We start from the raw sequence: 21,588 nt of genomic DNA, 5'->3' as shown, positions 1-21,588 counted from the left end.
ATTTGGAGGAAGATATGCAGAACAGATTTTTATTGTTTTGTAGCTGACGATGCTTGCCGCAACCGCCTGAAATTTTGTATTGAGTTCTATTTCTTGAACAAAAATTGCGGCGCCTCCCGATAGTCTATTTGCCGGCACGCGATCGTGCCTAAAAGTTTTATAATGTTTCAGCATATCCAGATGTTGCGTACCAAGATTGCTATCCTCAAGACATAAAACATCGGGTAAAATTGACCCTATAATATGTGTTATGTCACTGTAATTCCTCAGCAGTCGTATACAGTTCCACTGAACTAAGTCACTTTTTGTGTTTTTGAGTAGGAATAAAATTGAGTTTACTTACGTTCCGGGCCCGTCATCAGGGCTTTTTTTTTCGCTCACGAGAGCTGTTCCGCCGCTTAAGAGTGGGCGGAATGGGCCTTACATCGATAACCTCGCCAGTGGTGCTGGAAGACCGCGGAGAATCCGCGGGTGGGTGTGTTTCAGGCCTCCCCCGATGGTGGGAACACTGCGGGATGCCGGCCCATAGACCGGCACTCCCTGCTTTCGAGATGGCACAGCAGCCTTCGCTGTCCGTGCCTGGGGCGTGGATTTCCGTGCCAGACTCTCGGTGAAAGTGGCTTGGGCAAGCGCCGTTATGCTGTGTAGTGCACCACCCCTGCGCACCGCATCAGCGAAATTTGTTTTGCCAGTGCAGGAGAATGAGCCTTGTGAGAGTGCATACCACCTCGGTGCTTTTGTGAGTATATTTTCTTTATTCTTAATGGACATGATTTCTATTTTTTCCAGGGTGTACAATCCCTGAAATATGCCGGATGGTCCCCCTGGCAGCTTGCACAAATTGGGGTACCGTCACAGTTATCGTACTGATGATCTTTTGAAGCGCATTTTACGCATGTTTCATGGCCGCGACAGCTCAGGGACCCATGACCGTATTTCTGGCACTTGAAGCATCTCCGAAAGTTAGCCATATATGGGCGCACATTAAGCTTGATGTACCTCACTTGTATTGATTCTGGCAATGTGCTAGATTTTGTCAGGATAAGATGTTTCGTCGGAGTGTCCTTGTTATCTTTACGCATCTTGATTCGGTACACGTTGTTTACTTTTGATCACCAAGCCCTTCCTGTATTTCTGCCTCTGTTAAAGGAAGGTCGCTCTCAGGGATGATTTCACGGGTCTTGCTTAGGGATCTGTGAACTGTGATGGAAACAGGTATTTCCATTATGGTCACAATGTTCAGAAGTTTGGAGTGCGGAAGGTTATTTATGGTTCAAGTAATAAATCAAAGCTGTTAACTTTAGTTACTTTGTAGCGCGGTCCCAACGTGTCTATCAAAGACTTGGAAACTATGACGAAGTCAAAATTCTGTTGGGCTTTTTCAACTTCGCTTTGTGCAACATCTTACTTTGGAAAACTTATCTTCTTCTTTTGAAAGAAGTGACTTTCCTCGTTCCGCCCTCCTTTGTGAGGGCGATCGTTTGGAGCTAAACGAGGAGCCATGAAAAATATGTATTGTTTGGAAGTGGTTCCAGCCACTCACCATGGAATCCAATGAGGAGACGAGACAGGTACTGGCAAGCAAGTCCTGCCCACGCAAACTGTACACTGCGGCGATAACCAAATATGGGGCAACTCGGGGTGGCTGCACCACGCAAGGTTAACCCTAGCCGCCAGGAAAGGAAGAAAAACAAAGAAGGGAAGATGGAACCGAAAGGTGGTCAGAAAGAGATAGGTAAGTGAAATATTTTTTAAATCAGTTGCTGGGCGAGTTGGTACTTCATGCTAACATTCACAGCGCAAGACGAACACGGACACGAGGCGCTTTGTGGTGTCTCCCCTCGTGTCCGTGTTCGTCTTGCGCTGTGAATGTTAGCAAAAAGTGAAATATGTAGAGGAGCACAGTAAAGAGCGACTGCTGAATTGTCCCGGTCGGGTCAGGCCGGAGGTGCCGTCTACGGGAAGCTGGGGCCAAAGTGGTGTGTTGCCTCAGTCGAGGAACCTTAAGGATCCAAACGCTTGGCATCGGTTCAGCCACAGGTTCGCCTTTTTCGCGTACACGGCTGAGCCACGCAGGGCTAAGCGCGGGTGCTCGGGTCCGTAGTGACGCACTACTAACTATCATGCACGTGCGGGGATGTCCCTGTCGATGCTCGGAAACCCACGGATCGTGGTGTGGCAACTTGCGAATCTCTGCTTGCTGCAGACTCCCCTGCGGGCCCCAAGTGACCTGTTTAGAAGATTTCCTGCAAAGGTGTAAGCCGGGCTAGTTGGAACATTCTTTGCATGTAAAAAGCGCAGCAGACGGGTCCAAGATAAGAAGACACACACATGGGCGCTGATTATCATCTGAAAGAAATTTATTGCAGCAAGGTTAATATAGAAAACCCATACATAGATAAAAGCATGAAACCTTAAAACTAGGTGACAAGGTTCTCCTAATCAGCCATCGAAAAATCTGATTTTATTTCTTTTCAAGTTAACAGAAGGAGTACTGCCGCACTTCTCCCTCGTTGACGAATGGTGTACGCCTCAAAAAGTTCGCGGTCAAGCTGGTTCTTGTATCGTTTAAGAACCTTGGTCCTGTCCAAAGTGGCAGTTCACTGGCATGAGGTCACGTGTTCAGGCAATTTCTTCCTTGCGCCGTCTTTTATATCTTTATTATGCTCTCTGAAAGGAAAATCGTAGACGACTTCCTTTGGAGAATCAACTAAACCTTTTTCGTGTTTCTTTCCACACTGTTTTAGCAACGTTGTGATCCCGTACGTGCGCGGCGTGAGTAATCCGCTGAAAAAAGCCTTAGAGCGGTCCGACGTCAAGTTGGTTTTCTCTGCGGCAAACAAGCTGGAAAATCTTTGCAAGTTGGTCATTCGAGCAGATACTTTGCCAAAACAGCTAGCAGCAAAGGTAACCTAGCGCGGATGGCTGCTAGGTTACCTTTTATACTGGACGCATCTCTACTTCCATGAAAAGACCGGCCTTACCGCAGCCTGTCGCAGGCTGGGCTTTCTAAACAGCGTCGTTCATCGAGTGCATGCATGCACACCGCAAGAAATGTCTGGTAAAGGTAACGACCGCAATGGCTCAGCGTGCACTACATGCTGTTCAGCGTCTTACGACGACAAGTTCAGTAGACCAGTATAGCTTGTCTTCTACACAATAACAGTACTGCCTGGCTGCAAGTCCTTCACAAAAAGAAATATAGCACATTATCCATACGAAATAGGCGGAATTGGCACCGCTTGCCTTCTTTTTTGCAAACAGTTCGATCGGTAAAACCACGGAGAAAACGCCCGTGCACTGCATCTAAAATTCCATAAACATTTTTAAGACGCCAAGACCACAGCAAAACAAAGGACCGCACAATACACAGTCTTCCATGCGGAAAATTGTTTATGATCGCTGTTTGTGTGTACAAGTATACGAGCTGAATAATAATAAGGTGCATGCATTTGTGAAACTTTTTTTTCCAATAGCGCAGGGCCACGTGACTGGTTCTTCGTGTGCAGCTACTGTGAGAACAGAAAATGTCCGTTTTATTCGTGAATAGTTTTCTTTCTTGGGTCACTAACAGATATTTTCTCTGAGGCAACCGAACTGTTCTGTAAAATGTCTGTTATTTTACTCATCTTTTACAGTGTATATTAGTCGACACCCAAACCGCGCGGTAAGGGTGGAGAGGAAGCTGGGAGTGAAAGAAGAAAGAGGTGCCGTAGTGGAGGTCTGCGGAATAATTTCGACCACCTGGCGGATCTTTAACGTGCACTGACATCGTACAGCACACGGGCGCCTTTTGCGTTTCGCCTCCATCGAAACGCGGCCGCCGTGGTCGGGTTCGAGCCCGGATGCTCTCACTCAGCAGACGACCGCCTTAACCACTGAGCCACCATGGATGAGTTCATATTGAAAAAACAAACGCTGTGGTATGCTTTTCTTTCTAATGGTAAGAGGAGGAGCTGCGTCTATGATTTTTGCCTGCTCGCAGCGCAGGTGCGCCGTGATATAATTCATTGTCCGTCCGTGTCCTATCTTGATCCCGCCGCGGGAGCGCCCTGCAGCCGGAGCTTCAAGTAGTGATGTCTCCGCGTCCATTACGCGCACCCTGTCACTGATCGTTGCAGCAAAGTGCGAGCGTGTGCAAAGTTTGGTGAAAACAGGCTTCGTCTGTAACCGTTCAGCGAATACAGTTGCTTGCTGCACCAATGCGAATGGCTACTTCTGCTATAAAAGATCTATATTTCTCCAGTATATTTAGATTACGTCATTGTCTTCGCCTAGAGCTTTGAAGAGCACCTAAAACGGCCTCGAACAGTACTAGAGGTAATCACGTCGACCGGTCTAACCCAGAAAGCAGAGAAATGCCACTTCACCTATGAAGAGCTGCTGTTTCTAGGCCCCACTGTTAGTAAAGAGGGAGTACGCCCAGGCTCGCAGAAAAGAGCTGCTATTGAACAGCCTCCCCCGCCGGAAGACCAAAAAGCAGTGCGCAGATTCCTCGGACTGTTCGCATCTTACCGGCGATTTGTGAAAAACTTTTCGCCCATCGCCGAGCCCCTGACCCAACTGACGAAGACAGACGTGCCATTAAATGGGAAGCGCCACAAGCAGAAGCCTTCAAAGACTTTCAGCGTTTTTTACAGTCCCCACCGATCCTCGCGCATTTTAATTCAAACGCCGATACTGAAGTTCATACTTACGCAAGCACCGTGGGCATAGGTGCCGTTCTCGTTCAAAAAAACGACTGGCTGGAGAAAGTCATCGCATACGCTAGCCGTTCCGTTTGCAAGGCCGAGGCTTATTATGCGATGACCGAGAAGGAGTGCCTTGACATCATCTGGGTTACGTCGAAATTCAACCTCTACCTTTAAGTACCGCAGCGGTGGCCAAGTGGTTGAGCATCCGCCTCGTATGCGGGAGGTGCGGGGTTCGATCCCCAGTGCCGCCGGGTACCCACCGGTGATACAATGGGTACAAGCTTTCCCCTGGTCTGGTGCTCGGCTGATTTAGGGTGAAATGCTTGGGAAATGGGTCTCTGACCCCACCTTGAGAAAAAGAAAAAATACCCTGTGACATGGCGCTCTTTGGCCATAGCTGCCCTTGCGCCATAAAAATCCATAATCATCATCATCAACCTCTACCTTTATGGACGACCGTTCAAGGTGGTCAGCGATCACAACGCACTGTGCTGGCTTCCCAGATTGAAGGACCCCTCCGGCTGCCTCGCTCGATGAAGTCTGCGCCTCCAGGAGTTTGAAGTCACCGTCTTTTACAAGTCCAGACGCAAGCACTCTGACGCCGATTGCCTCTCACGAGGCCCTGTAGATGCACCGCCGATGGGCGATGAGGAGGACGCCTTCCAGGGACCCATTAGTTCCACCTTGTTTACCCAGCAGCAGCGCTCGGCACCAGGCCTAAAACGCTTCATCGAGTGGTTGAAAGCCAAGGTTTTTTTTGTCATCCCCTGCCTCATTCAAGCGAGGATTGTCTTCGTTCTGTCCTCGTGTAGAAGAATTTCGCAGCAAACGAAAAAGCCTACTTGATTGCTGTACAGGGCCGTCCAAAATATGTGCGAACACGGCGCAGCCGAGTGCGCAACCGCGCATCCCAGCTACGCGGCGCAGGCGCACAGGAGACTGGAGGTGGTGCTTCGTGTCGTATGCTGCAGTGAGGATGAACACCGTGCTTGCTTTGCTGGGAAGAACACCTAAGTAAACAAGCTAAGATGATGCTGCGGGAAAGCGCACTTCACTCCCTGCGGTGCATTGTTATTGGTTCCACGTGTTACAACTGAGCGGCGCATGTTCGCAGTTTCGCGATCTCGGTTAAATACTGGCGTTGTTTCGAATTGCTCACTTCGAGATTGGATGGGTTTATGCCGTTAAACATCCCAAAGCGACTCACGGTATGTGACACGTCGACGTAATGGAGGGCTTTAGATTATATTTACCGCCGGCGATTCTTACTATTGTAGTTTAAAGACACACGCACACGAACGAGGAGAACGGGAAAGATCGCCACTCATAACTGGTTTGGCGCCGTTAAAATACAATTATCAATTACCAACTACCCAAGAAGAGGTTATCTTAAGATTCTTACCAAGCACTAATATAGCGCGTTAAATGACCGCCTTTCGTTTCTCATCCATCAAAACTGGGCCGCAGCAGCTGAGATCGAACTTGGTTCCCCCGGTTGGGCGCCCCCAATGATTGAAGTGCGCTTTCTCGCAGTGCAGTCTCAGCGCGTTTATTTAGGTGCGCTTCCCAAAAAAGCGAGCACGGGGCTCTTCAGCACTGTAGCAGACGGCACGAAGCACCGCGTCCAGTCTCCTGTGCGCCTGCGCTGGATAGCTTCGATGTGCGGCCCACCCATAACCCATAACACATCCCACACCTGCCACCAGCGCACCAGTTTACTTCACCGCTTGTTCCTTTGATGTCACTGGACATACACATCACTTCGCTGTTTGTTGACAACCACACGTTACTTCGTCGCCACAGAGCAACGGCGTTTACGGCAGAACTGGTGGAAGCCATCCTGCGCTACAGCCAAACAAGCCACCAGAGGTCAACTGCATACCACACACAGGCCAACGGACCGCCTGAACAAAACGATAGCTGGCATGCTCGTCACGTATGTCGATACCGAACACAAGACCTGGGGCGTCCTCTTGCCTTACTTTGTAAACGCCTACAACACTGCAGTGCAGAAGACTGTCGCCACAGAGCAACGGCGTTCATGGCAGAACTGATGGAAGTCATCCTGCGCTACAGCCAAACAAGGCACAGGAGGTCAACTGCATACCACCCGTAGGCCAACGCACCGCCTGAACAAAACGATAGCTGGCATGCTCGTCACGTATGTCGATACCGAACACAAGACCTGGGGCGACCTCTTGCCTTACATTGTAAACGCCTACAACGCTGCAGTGCAGAAGACTGTCGCCACAGAGCAACGGCGTTCACGGCGGAACAGATGGAAGTCATCCTGCGCTACAGCCAAACAAGCCATCAGAGGTCAACTGCATACCACCCGTAGGCCAACGCACCGCCTGTACAAAATGATAGCTGGCATGCTCGTCACGTATGTAGATAACGAACACAAGATCTGGGGCGTCCTCTTGCCTTACATTGTATACGTCTACATACGTATGTTTTATATATGCTCGTCAATGGAAAAGAGTCCACGACCACGCTAGACGCCATGCTTGCCTACGTTAGCGATGAAGTTAACGTCGATGTCGCCGCCTACTTTCAACAGCAGCAGTCAGGTTCAAATCCGTGTACTCCTGCTCAGTAGACGAGCGCCTAAACCCGGGCAAGCGCGTTAGTTCCTGCCGCCTCTGTGCCTCAGTGGCTATGGCGCTCGGTTGCTGACCCAAAATACGCGTGTTCGATCTAGGCCCCGACAGTCATATTCCGATGGAGGTGAAACTCTAGAGGCTCGTGACTGTGCGATGTCAGTGCATTTTAAAGAACTCCGGGTGGTTAGAAATTCCTCTAGACGTTCACTACGGCGCCCCTCATAACATGTGTTGCTTTGGGACATTACACCTTTAAAACCGAATCAAGCTACCAGTTCTTTCTCTTGAAGGCCTTGCAGAGTAAATTCTATTCCTTCTATGTGAAGCTTTCTTGTTAGCTTGAGGTGAATTGTTATGTGTTTGTATTCAACGTTTTATCGCCCTCAGGCTTAGGGAGCAAGAGACAATCCAAGGTTGAATTATTTAACTGGTCTTTTCTACTTTTTCACTGAGAACAGTGCCTGCATAGAGGCCCAACCGCGCTGTTTCTCTTTATATCTTTAGTGCGAATTGTATTTGAAGCTCTACTAAGACTGAACTGAGGCCGTCTGCCCTCCCAAAGCTTTCGTCTCACAGCGAGCATTGTAGGTGTATGTAGCCTTTGCACATATTACATATACTTACGCAGCAGGCAAAGTTAAAGGCAGTTTCCTAAGAATCCCTGCTTGATGTCTCACGAGGTATAACAACTCTGTTTGGAGAAAATACAAATGCCTTGCATAGAAAAATATGTGTGCCGTGGGAAAACTTGTTGCTGTACTCTCTCTTGCACATCTTGTCTGCCATTATTCTCCCCGTCTGGAGATGAAAGCCATGTATGCTCATAGCACAGCTCTAGGTACCAGAATGTTACTGCACGAGATGGCACAGCAGTTTCTTTTGTAACAAAATTTTCCATATCAAGAGCGCAATAGAAACTGCTGTGCCATCTCATGACCGGTATATAGATTTCTGCTAAGAACAAACATGCCTTTAAAAGGCAGACAACAGGCCAAATATCCGACAAAAGGGGAAATAGACAGCACAGCAACAATTCTTTCCCAAATCCTCAATAGAAGTAGCTATCTTCCCGAGGTTGCAAGATGTATTTTCTTCAAACTGAGTTCTCATCGGTTCTGAGACATCGAGTACGGGCTCTTTGTAAAGTGTCTTTCATTTTACACCATTCTATTACCACAGATACAAAACGTGTTAACCACTTCTATAGTTAGATAAGACCTCTCCTAGCCGACACTATCATTACATTAGCGCAGCTAGAAAACACCTCAAAACACCTCCAAAGAGCTAATCAATATATCATTTCATTTCATTTATTTATGTCCATTTACCAGGAAACGGAACAGGCCAAAGTAAAAAAAGTAAAAGCTGCTTGTTGGCAGCTTGAGCGGTTCTTAGCCGCCTGTACATATTGGCAGATGGGTGTCGAAGAGCACTTTAACGAAAGAAAAACAACACAACATGGTTATATGTATCGCGATGATTTAAATGATTGAATTCACAAGAGAGATTAGCTCCGATGGCGTCAAGGTTCAGATGTCAATTCCGACTTCTAAATAAAAATTTAGTAGTCGTGGCAAGGCGTTTGGTACTATATGATGACCGTAATTTGTTCTCGAAACACAAATGAACCATTTTTCAGCGCTGCGTGTCATATGTGCGCACATTTTCTTTAGGTTTGCTATGTTCGTTATTACGTTGCTAAATCCTTTAGGTGGAAGTAGAAGGTGCGTAACAGAATTCGTTCGTAGGGAAGTTTGCTTTTTGGTATGTTGTACTTGCTGAAAAGGCATTCGTTGTGTGAGGTATAGGGCACGTCAGCATAGCACGTATTGTTTTTTTTTTGCATGAGTAGTATTTTAGAAAGATAAGAAGCTGATGTATCCCATACAAAATTTCAATAATTTCCTTGTGAGGGAAACAGTGCATTGTAAATGATCAACTTTGCTAACATGTGTAGAAGGTAACGTGTTCGATGTAAGATACCTGTTAGGGGCTTAATGTCTCCAGTAAAAACTCCACGTGAGCGTCTCATTTCAATGTGCCGGTGAAATGTCCGCCAAGTACTTTTACTGAACTAACAACCACTGTATTGGTTGCCTTATATGATATCGTATGCGTTTTTGGAAGACACGTACCTTTTGTCTGAAAGATGAATGCTTGTGTTTTCTTGGAGTTTACTTTTATAATGTTGTCCTGGCACCACTTAGAGAGATCGATTAGTAAAATGTTCGCGGTGTTAATAAGGCCTGTATATGGGTTTGATTATAAAAACGCTAGTGTCCTCTGCATAGTTCATGACATTTGCTACCTCGCGGGTAAGGACAATGCCATTTATGTACATGTCACTTAAAAGTCCGCAAGGTCTGGAGGTAAACGTATAATAGCCTAGAGAGAGCGTTGCATAACTCTAAGCTACAGTAGGGTTTCAACACTTCAGGTGACTATGTGAAGGCGTGGCCTTTGGTCTAGGTGAAGATTACTTGCCTATTTCTACAAGCACAATTCCCGTTTCGTGGGGCTGCTCGTAAACAAAGCCCATATGGAGTCTGCATGCGCAAAAATGTCCGGATCCTTCCGCCGCTTATGATGGTGTTCGTGCTCAGTTAATTGCGCGAGATGAGCTCAGCAATCTCTTGCACCGGGTGCAGGGTCCACTGAAAATCTCAGAAGCTCTAAGGGACCCTTCGGCATTATTGCTAGAGGGCTGAGAATTGGCGTGCTTGTTTTCGCGACGCCTAGGCTGGCTGGATTCTGCATGCGCAAAAAAAATGATCAGATCGTTCTTTTGTGACGGCACTTCTGTTGCCATTTCCGTGCGACCCAATTAATGATTGCACAGTTCTGCTGCGTAACCTGCTTATACCCATGCTATACGGATGCGTTCCAGTGCCATCTCAGTCGAATGGCAATCATGAAGGCTCAGAATGGAATTCAGACTGCCGCGGCGCTAGACAATTTCCAAAGCACTCGAAAGCTGCAGCACGTTTTCATACAAGGACGACGTGAGCGGTCTGCGCGGTCACAGTTGTCCGACGACGACACCAGCACGATCAACAGCCGCATATCACGGAAGTGTGACATGTTTTTAAAACCAAGACACCGACAAATCCAATCGGCGGACGGGCATCCTTCGTGTCCTTGGCAGATCGGCGGCTGCGCAAAAACTTGGCGCTTATGAGGCGACGGCAGGCATTACCTATCCATGTGTCTTCCTCATCCGTATTGGAAATAAGCAAAACGAGCGGATGCTTTTCATATGTGCACACTTCACCAACCATAAGCGCTTACTCAATTCATTTTAATCAACTACGACCCCCTTCTGCGGCGAGTGGGCCTAGCGAGTCCACAGGGTTTGTGTGTGCGGTTTCAGCGGTCATGGAGAGCGAATTCACAAGTTTTAGCGAAATCAAATGGCGTCCTGTGTACTTCTGAAAACAATGACCAGAAATCGACTATTTCTTACATCAAAGGACGCGCATACAATCAACGGGAAGCACCGGTGTGATCCATATGGCAGATAAATGGTTTAGGTGGCAGCAGCATTAGACGCTGTCGCTAGTGATTAAAAATTTGGCCGTTTAAATTAATGCGAATGGTAATCGAACATACTTCCGGACAAAGTGATTTAAAATCAACTCTTGCTCACATCAGAGCAAGCAGGGATAGTTAGCGAGAAGCTCCGGTCCAACGCGATGTCAAAAATACGTCTATCAAGCTGTCTCCCAGGCGGACGATCGCATCGGCGCTTCCTGCAGATTGAGCAGACAAGGGAACGGGGCTCGTCATGACATACACATAACAACAAACCGATGAGCACAGAAGAGTGTTTGTATACTTTCTCTTTATATTTAAATTTGTTTTGTTGATCAGTTGGAAATTATTAACTTAATTGTGTAATCACTCAAAGATTGTAGGGATTTTACGGCGGCGTTGTAGGCATTGAAACGTTGAAAGAGTTCCCGGTGATGACACTCGTGATCTTGTGGAGGACGACTCGCGACGAGGATGTCATCGATGTAGGAAAATACAGCCCGGATTCCGCGCCTCACTTCAACAATGAATCTTTGGAAAGTTTGAACTGCTTGGCGTAGCCCAAAGGGAATGCGCGCGTAATCAAACTGGCCGAAGGGTGTAGTGAGGGCCGTCTTCGGGAGATGGGCCGGCTCAACGGGGATTCGATGGTACACCTTGACAAGGTCCACTTTACTAAAGATCTTGCATCTTTCCAGATGTCCACTTAAGTCTTGAATGTGTGGAAGGGGATAGCTTTCGTGGTCATTGCGAGCATTGAGACCCGGGCGGTAGTTGCCGCACGGACGCCGGTCACCCGCTTCTTTCTCGGGCACCAGATGGAGTGGTGAGGCCCAAGTGCTGGACGAAGGGAGAATAGTACCCAGCTGGAGCATGTGGTCGAATTCCAGTTTAGCAATCACCAGACGCTCACCGGAGAGGCGGCGCGGACGAGCTGCGACGGGTGGACTACGCGTGACAATGTGGTGGGTTATACTATGCTTGTGCGGATGATGATTACAAGGCCTCGTGACCTCTGGAAGGTCTGCGAGGACTTGGGTATACAGGCAGGACGGGATCAGCGTGCAGATGCCAGTGCAAGCGATAGCCGATATAGCGCCAGTGATGGAAAGGCACTTCGTGGTGTCGATGAGATGATGGCGACGCATGCTGACGCCCAGATCAAGATGCGTCAGGAAATCGGATTTGAGGATAGGTTGATGGACGTCAGCGACAATGAAGACCCATCGAAATGTGCGCCGCAGGCCACAGTAAGAGCTGGAGACCATACGTGGCGATGGAGGTTGAGTTGGCAGCACAGAGAGTAGGTCCAGGTGACTTGGAAGTACGCTCAGCCTTGGAGGACGGCAGTACGTTGACTTCGGCGCCTGTGTCGACGAGGAAGCGTAGGCCCGGAAATGAGGTCCATGAGTACGGAAAGCCGGCCGGAGTGATGGGCGGGGTCACATGCCGCGTCAGTGATTTCGCAGCGCGTTTCCTGGCCAGTTGCATGGTGGAGTGAAGTGGCGGCCGCGGGGCTGGTAAGTTCGGCGATACCAGCAAATACGCTGGTTGCGTTGACCGGACGAGCGCGGACCGATCGGCGAAAACAAACGGCGGCGCGGACTTGCGGAGAAAACGTGCTGGCCATGAGAGGATGTCCGAAGGGCATCGCGAGAAGTGGCGAGCTGGTCGATCCGGGCCCCTATCCATGAAACCTTGGAGGACCGTGGTGCAGAAGAGAGGGCGGCGACGGAAAAAAAAAGACACGTCGTGGACTCGATCAGCTATCTGGGCGAGGCGGTCAAGGATCATGTATCCCACAGCAGCCAAGACGAGGCAGGTGTACAGCGGCAAGCGCTGCAGGAAGAGCTCCCTCAACAGTACGCCGTTCGAGTGGGCGTTGCTTTCGCACAGGAGCTGCCCCATGGTAGTGAGCAGCTGGGAAGGACGGCGGTCTCCAAGGCTCTTAGCAGGTGAGCAGCTGCTCGAGGCGCGCTCTCTCGGACGCCGTATTTCGGTGCAGAAGGCGCTGCTTAAGTCGCTGGTATGGGGCATCGCCCAACGGTCCAACGATGACGTCCCCCACCTCTTGAGCCACCTCAGGAGGCAGGTTGGAAAGTAATTGATGAAACCAAGATGCCTCCGAGATGACCTGTTGCAGATGGAAGGTGGCTTCCACCTGGGCGAACCAGATCTGCGGATGCTTGGGCCAGAATGTTGGAAGGCGGAGCTGGATAGCACCGAGGTCCCGTGGGTGCAAGGTAGCGTCATGCAAAAGATCGCCTGAGAGCAAAAGGTAGCTGACGTCGGCCATTTCTTAGGCCGGAGTCACCACTGCAGGTAATTTGCGGGCTCGCAGCGGAGCGCCACAGCAAGAGGACCAGCGTAGCAGGCTTTTAGCACCGAACAGCCCGTGCCGGGTATGCGCACCGAGCACGCGCCGTTCATGTTTGTTTTCTTCTTTCTTCCGTTGGGAACGCCGATCTTAGCGCCTCCGCTTTGCAGCGTCACTGTGCGCTATAACTGGTTAGAAAGTAAAAGAAAAACAGCCATATTTCATTGGTAGGCCCGTAACCCATGACTTCGTTCCCCAGCGCCAACCTCGCCCAGAGTCTTCGAAACCAAGCATCATAGGGAAGTGTTTTTTTTTATTTGTTCTCGCCGCTGTGGTGGCTTAGGGATTGTGGTGCTCGGCTGCTGACCCAAAAGACGCGTGTTTGAACCCGGCCGCGGCGGACACATATCGATGGAGGCGAAATGCTAGAGGCTCGTGTACTGTGCGATGTCCGAGCACGTTAAAAAAAAAGGCCGCCACCGTTTGGAAGACGTTGAAGTAACGAGCGTTAACTGTTTGGGGTTACTAGAATTGATATGAATGAGATTAAAGGGAGGTTTCGGCCGCCCAGCGTTCTCGGAAGTATACGAGTATATCTAATCTGTTGCACTTATTTCCCTGATCTTCTTCGGCCACGGTATAATATGTCGATGGTTTGGGATCATCCATGTCCTTCTTCAAACACACTGTGGTAGTCAACGTATCGGCAAAACGAGCGCATCCAAGAGGAGCGCCTGAGGGAGACGGCTCGTTACGGATGGATTGATGGATGGATGGAACATAAGAACGTCCCCTTTGAAACGGAATGAATTGCCACCATGCTCGGCTACGCGTGCACGCACTCCGCCTAGCGGAGCCATCGACGCCTTGCGCCATCTGTCAGAGAAATTACAATGCACGTTGCCCGTTCTCGAGTTACGCCCCTTGAATATACGTCCCAAATGGAATTTGCTTCGTTTGGGGGATCAAGGTGGGCAAGAATTCGGTCTGCGGTGTGATATGGTAACGCTTCAATTAGTAGTTGCATGTGCACAATGTCTCCCTATTATTTAGTTGTGGTTTTATTTCTATACCACAGCCCAGTGGGTTTTAGATGCCTACCAAATTCAATGCACAACTGTCCCCGGATGGGTGCCCCTTTTTGTCGGAGTATATATAGCGGAACGAATGTGCATGTAATAGCGGTCCCCTACCGGGACAGTTTTCCGACCCGTTGTGGAATGCTTGCTTTTGGGGTGCTGGGGTGCGGTGGGCGAGTGAGGGAGGGAAAGGGATGGGAGAGTATAACTAACTTCAATGGACGCCATCTTAGATTCGAGAAACAAATTATGCAGCCATTTCGTCCCCTAACGTCGTAGTTCAACCTCCATCCACGATATTGGATTGTGACGTCATCAGTGGCATGCAGCAGGTGGTGGTTTCTACAATGCTCTTGTAGATAGCGCTACAACTCTCAACGCGGGATGTGCTGCATTCTAGTTGCTGACATAAACGGCGCTGTGATCTCAGGGTAGTTGACAGCTGTGCGGTGCGGACGTTTGTTTCGATGCTCTTCGGACTACGCGCGGTAACGGGACCTGACGGACTGCGAGAGCGCCGTGACTACGACAAATCGATGAGTTCTTTCCTTTCATATTTTGAGTGCTTAGATTTAGGCTAGTTTTAGATCTAGGCTAGTTAGGTGAAGGGTTCGCGAAAGAGCAGGTCAGGGACCTAACGACCGGGCCTTTTCCGGCCGGCAGCTGAAGATTTGCAGGGCTCATTTCTGATTTAACTGGTTTAGACAGGTAGTTCGTATTCCTTTCTAGGTGATTGGCTTTGGAGGTAGGTAGACTTTTATTTGAGCACGTGGTTGCACATGGTTTTTTCTTTTGTAGCATTTTGTGGTAGTTATAATAGAGTGCTGATAAGATCGTCAAGCAACTGAAGGTTAAATTCAAGGAGTGAGGCGTCGTTGATTTGAAGTGTCGAATCTGAGGAGGAGGCCGAAGGCGCGGACTTTATTTGCAAATGCTGCGTATAAGCGCCCGCCTGGACAGGGCTGACGAAGCGAACACCAGCCTAGCGCTACGTATGGATGCCCTAGAAAAAGAGCTGCAGGTAGAGAGGACAGAGAAGCGGAAACTTCAAGAACAGCTTAGTCAAGTGTTGGAGGCAAAAATTGCTGACACCGCCAAACGAAGCCACTTTGGCGGAAATTACAGCGCCAGCCACGTGGATGGGGCCTGCGCTGGCATGGACAGCGATAAGGAATTAGGTCAGGCAGGTTCAGACAGGAACAACTACGCACACGTGGCAGCTAGAAAGTCTGGAGGAGATGGAGAGAAAGGGAACAAGCTAACTTCCAGGAAGCGGCGGGGTTAATTCATGTCTTGAATGGTGAGGCCGCAAAAGTAGTGGAAAGATTAGCGGAGGGAGTTGATGATTTAAGGGCGATAGCACATCAAGTCCAGATCGTGGTGTGCACAGTGCCAGAAGTGCAAGGACGGAACGGAGAAATTGGCAAGAACGTTGTGGTGGTTAATCAGGAGATAAGGAAGTTAAGCCAGGAGAAAGGCCTTGCAGAGGCAGACATAAACAGGGAAGTCCATAGAGCAGGCTTTGGCGGAGGCTTTACACGAGATGGCATCCACTTTAATGCAAGGCTAGGAGCCGAGATCGGGTGGCACCTGGCAGGCCGGGCAGTAGCTTTTTTACGGGGTCCACTGGGTCTGAGGGCATATGGGTTGGTAGAAGCAAAGTAGATAGTGCAGCAATGGAGGCGGGCGCCAATAAAATGGTCACTAGGAGGTCCAGGAAGAAAACTACAAAAAAGAAATTTAACACCAGGATCAGGTACATAAACATGCAAGGCGGTAGAAAGAGTGCGAAGTGGTTAGAGATAGAACAGCAGTTGAAGGACGAAGAAGTAGGTGTATTCGCGCTATGCGAGACACATCTCAGGGATCTAGACGACCCACCATTTATATGTGGCTACGTCTGCGAAGGGAGAAACAGAACAGCGGAGAGGAAGAGAAGGAGTAGGTATGCTGATATATCAAGGAACAAATTGGCAAAGGATAAAGTCAACTTGCAAAGAACATGTCTGGGTATCGGGTACAATTGCCGGTAAAACGACATGGCTAGTAGTAGTTTACTTAGGAACAGGGGACAAATGCGGGCAAGAGAACACCGGTCTAGTCAGGTGTCTCAATGACGATATAAAGCAGTTTGGAGAAGGCGTCGATATTATTCTGTTGGGGGACATAAATGGCCACATCAAGGATCTGGATGAAACACAGATTGTAACGGGAAGTTGATGCTAGACTGCTGTGAACGACACAACCTAGTTATTGTTAATAGAGAAACTAAGTGGGAGGGACGAATCACGTGGGAATCCCGTAACAGGCAAACGACCATTGACTACTGCTTAATCTCACAGGTTAGGTATAGCAAGCTCGCAATAATGAAAATAGACGAAGAGATGAAGTACAGCCTCAGTAGTGATGTAGTGATCATAAGTGGATTAGTCTACAGTTCGGAGCCCTGCTCAAATGAAAAATGAAGGGGAGTCAGAAAGATTGCCAAAATTTAATGACGAACAAATAGCGCAAATAGCGGCCTGCATAGAGGAAGCAATAGAGATACATCCCATGGAAAAGTGGGATTATCAAAAGATATAACTACTCATTATTACAAAAATAAAACAAGTAAAAGGAGTAACCCGCAGGAGAGGGAAGAGGAAGCCACGAAGTTGGTGTAATAAGGAAATTAGGGAGGCCATCGAAAAACGACGGTTGGCATCACGGGAACACAAAGAAGCAAAGAGGGCGCAGTTATCTGAAGAGGAAATAGGCCGAAAATGGGTATCTTATCGACAAAAGAAACAGCAAGCGCACGTCCTCGTCCAGGCTAAAATAAAGCAGTCCTCTGATCGCTGGCTGGCTGAAGTTCGCGATGCAACTAAAGGGGGGGCCAAGAAAATTCTGGAACCATATAAGCTGCCTGGGCAAAGAGAATCACAAAAATCAGGAACAGATTCACGATACCGAGGGAAAATGTTTAGAGGGAGATGAAGCTGTGAACTACATTTCATCAGTTATAGCTGAGTTATTTAAGAAAGACGATAGAGTAATCACCCCAAATGAGAGAGCAACACAGGACAGCACAATAGAAAACAGCGTGGAACTGACGAATCTTGACTGGAAAAAAGCGAAAGCAAATATTCCAAGATGTACGTCCGCAGGGATCGACGAAATTCCAATAAAGCTAATTAATAAACTTGGCCCAAGAAACAAGGAAACGCTGATAAAACTATTCGAGGAAGTCATAACGAATCGGCAAATTCCGTACAGCTGGAAACAGAGTAATATGAATTTGATTTATGAAGGAAAAGGCAATAAGACGAACATAAAATCCTTCCGACCGATTACGATAACATCAGTTACATACCGGCTGGCAATGCAGGCGGTGAAAATAAATATGTAGTCATTGGTAGAAAGTAATAGAATACTCGGAGAACTTCAGAACGGGTTCAGAAGTGGTAGGCGCTTAGATGATTACCAGTTCGTGCTTACCCAGTGCATAGAAATAGCTAAGGCGGAAAACAGACCTCTGTATTTAGCCTTCCTGGACATAAGCGCTGCATACGACAACGTGAACAGGGAACTCCTGTGGAACCTATTAAAAGGTGAAGGTGTCGGTCATGAGGTAATTAATTTTCTACAGGAAATATATCGAGAAAATGAAGTTTAAACACCATGGTAAGGAATTAAGAGCACAACTGTCCAGGTACACAAAGGATTATATCAAGGTTGTCCTCTATCACGGCTGCTATTCATGCTTTGTATGATAAGCATGGAAAGAAGGCTACAAGGAAGCAATCTAGGTTATGATATGTCGTAAACATTAGGCGGAAAGGTTGCTGAGCAACTACTACCGGGTTTAATGTATGTGGATGATATTGTACTCTTAGCAGATAGCCAGGTAGATTTGCAAACTTTGGTGAAATGCTGCGGAGACGAAGGAGACAGTCTAGGTTTCAATTTTAGCGCAACTAAGTCAGTGGTGAGGGTTTTCAACGGTGCAAGTGATCAGGAGCTTACACTGCAAGGCCATGAAATACCCCGAGTGGCCGAATGCAACTGATCAGGAGCTTACAATGCAAGGCCATGAAATACCCCGAGTGGTCGAATACAAATATCTCGGGGTATGGGTAAACAAAGGCATATGTACCCGGAAAAGCACGAACAGTCTCTCATAGCAAAAGGGCGAAGAGATGCCGGGATAATGGAACATAGGGCACTGTGGGGGTACAACAGGTATGAAGTCTTCAGAGGTATAGGAATAATGGTGCCGGGGCTTACTGTCGGGAAATCGGTTCTATGCTTAAGGGCTGAAGTTCAGTCGCGATTAGCAGTAAATCGGAGAACTGTTGGGAGATTAGCACTAGGTGCCCACGGGAAAACCCCAAACGAGGTAGTATAGGGGGATATGGGCTGGGCAACGTTCGAAGCACGGGAAGCTCAGAGTAATGTACTATACAAAGGACGCCTGAGGAAATTGGACGATAACAGGTGGACAGCTGAGGTATTTAAATACCTGTACAGAAAGAGCGTTGACACACAGTGGCGGAAACGAACTAGAAAGCTGGCCAGTAAGTTTGCCAGAGACGAGGAAGGATAAAGAAAGAGCATTAAACGACAGGTTAAAAGCGTCGAAGTTAAAAATTGGATAGATTCAATGAAAAAAAGCATAGTGTAGAACTATATCGATGCTGGAAAAGGCAGATCAGCAAGGAAACGTTTTATGATAACTCAAGAGGCAGTGCCCTCCTCTTTGAAGCTAGGTCAGGGTGTCTTAGAACACGTAGCTAAAAAAAGAAATTTAACGAAGACGACGACACATGTTCTGTGTGTGGTTAAATCTGTAGAAACAATAGAACACCTCTCTAAAATGTGATGGTATCCATCCCGATGTCGATGAAGGCACAGTCACTGTTCCTGAGGCCTTAGGGTTTAGAGATAACAATAGTCATGTAAATAAATCTGCGGTGGAAATTAGAAAAAGCGATTAAAGGATTGGTGGCTCAAAAGCAGAGAGGTGACATAAGTTTTAAAATGTAGGGAGACGTATTTTAAAGAAAATGGTGAATTTTATTAGCGCCTTACAGCTGAGTTAAATATAAAGGAAAAAAAACTGAGCCTGGTGGCAACTACCACTGCCCCGTTTCAAAAGGGGACGCTCGTACCTACCATCCATCCATCCATCCATCCGGTAGCGGACCCCACGAAATCTGGAAACGTGATGAGTAAGAGCTAACGCTCATAAAACACCATTTGGTCGAAATTTCCGGAGCCCTCCTATACGGCGTCCCTCATTGCCTGAGTCGCTCTGGGACTAACCGCACAAAGCCATGAAACCACTCATTCGTGGTCGTGGGTTCGGATTACAACGGCTGCATGTGTTTTTTCTACTTTCTAATCAAGCTATCAGACAACAACACTCGTCAGAAAAAATATACCATCTAACACTCCTGTATGCTCTTTAGTGTCAGTGACTGATTCCCTCATGTGTATGTCAAAACGAACCCATAATTTTTCTTCCATTCTCTTCTCAATATCTTCGCATTGATTTCGGTTCTGGCAGTTTTGATGTCATGGGTAGCATATGAGGGTTCCGCATAGCTTCCGCCCTCACTGTTTGATCACGTTCTACGTGACCCTTGCGGTATTGGAGGACGTACTACGCCCCTTGCTCTGCACGAGGGTGGCGTTGGTGAACGCCGGCAAGGTTAGGTTACACGTCAGAGGAATATCCCCGGCAGTTTAAGATTGGGCAGCCGCCACCGTAGCTCGGTTGGTAGAGCACAGGATGCCTAGACTAAATCGGAGGTCGTGGGTTGAGGCCCCACTGGTGATATGTGGTTGATTTTTCTTCTACTTTCCTACCAATAATCTGTTAGCGATAAAACAGCTTTTCTAATAATTTCCAGCTGATAAATAAAACGAACTTAGAAAATAAAGAGCCTACAAATATGGTTCTATGCGCATTGGTTTCGGTAACTGTCGGCTTTCATCAAGTGTACTTCCTACAGATTGTCGCACTGCATAAATAACCGCGCGTACAAAGGGCTGAGCAGAACGGTAGGTCTCAAATTTAACATGCAGAAAATCAAACTAATGATAAACAGTCTCCCAGAGGAACAGCAGTTCGTATTTGATATCAAGGTGCTGGAAGTGGTAAGGAAGTTTGTACACTTAGGTCTGGTAGTGGCCGCTGATCCGGATTTTGAGAGGGAAATAACTAGAAGAAAAATTGGCAGTGGATTAGCTCGGCTATGCCAGGATGTACTTAGAAGGAAGTCTTGTTGGGCTAGTTGGCGCATTGCTTTGAAGAACCACGTTGCGCATTCAAAAGAGACAAACACAGCAAAAGGCCAAGGAGACGAAAGAGCGCAAACTATCTACCGAGTTTATTTGTGTGAAGGTGCCTTATATATGCAGAATCGCAGCAAAAAAGACAAGGGGAATGAGAGAGGGGAGAGGGGGGCAAAGCCAGTCATTTCCAGATTAACAACATGTGCCGAGAAAATTCTTCTCCTTCTTGTACAATTTGACAGAAGTGTCGATTATACATTTATCGCCGTTTTCTTTTATGTGGTAGGCCTTCAGAAGCTCACGCGCTGTTTTGTTGTTACTTTTTCTTAGAATTTTTATCTTCTTAAGCAGAGGCTCGCATCCACTGCAGGCAAGGCAAAGAACGGGCAGATTCGCTCTTTCTTTAATTCGAATTTATCGGGTATGTTCCACTGCGCGTTCATTCACGCAACGGCCTGTTTGTCCCACTTAGGCGCCTGCACACTTGAGCGAGATTTCATAAACCACGCCCCTGGCACATTTGACAAACGTTTCAGCACTCACTGCCTCTAGCTCCTTGGTTACTGATTCTCGGGCACAAGCCTGCGAGTTTTTGTGGGGCAGAAAATACGACGGACACCGTGCCTCTTGGCCACTTTTTTTACATTTGTGCGCCACTTTTTGTATATATGGCACCACCACGGTCTTCTTTTTTGGCAGCGGCTCATTCGCGCTACCTTGATCTCTTCTTTTTTTCTTCCTAAGAAGATTCTCGGCTACAGCTGTTATTACGTCGCAGGGGAAGCCGGCTGAAAGCAGCCTTTCAATTTTGTTATTAAAGCTGATATGCATTGCATGCGGGCATGACTTGGTAAGAGCTGATTCCAGGCACGAGCTTGCAATTGCTGTCTGGACTACCTTCGAATGCGCGGAATCATACGGCAGTAGCTCTTTCCTTGCTTGTGGAGCGTAGTGCCAGCAGGCATGTTGTAAGCCGACGTTCAGGTTAATATCTAAAAACCGCCTGTAGTTGAGCCGGTATTTCCAGCCCACGGCCTGCTAGCAATCAACCGGCGGATCTCAAGCTAGGCTGACCAAGAAGA

At 47.9% G+C, this 21,588-nt stretch overlaps 1 protein-coding gene across 1 annotated transcript in view; it reads left to right on the top strand.

The window, feature by feature from the left end:
• LOC144097579 (uncharacterized) overlaps positions 1–21,588 on the top strand; it is a 955,709-nt gene that overhangs the window by 723,012 nt on the left and 211,109 nt on the right. The gene's annotated exons all lie outside the window — the stretch shown is intronic.

The sequence above is a fragment of the Amblyomma americanum genome, chromosome 7 (genome assembly GCF_052857255.1).
Source record: "Amblyomma americanum isolate KBUSLIRL-KWMA chromosome 7, ASM5285725v1, whole genome shotgun sequence".
Classification (NCBI taxonomy): domain Eukaryota; kingdom Metazoa; phylum Arthropoda; class Arachnida; order Ixodida; family Ixodidae; genus Amblyomma; species Amblyomma americanum.
Note: the sequence above shows the minus strand (reverse complement) of the source record. Positions and strands in the feature narration are given on the sequence as shown.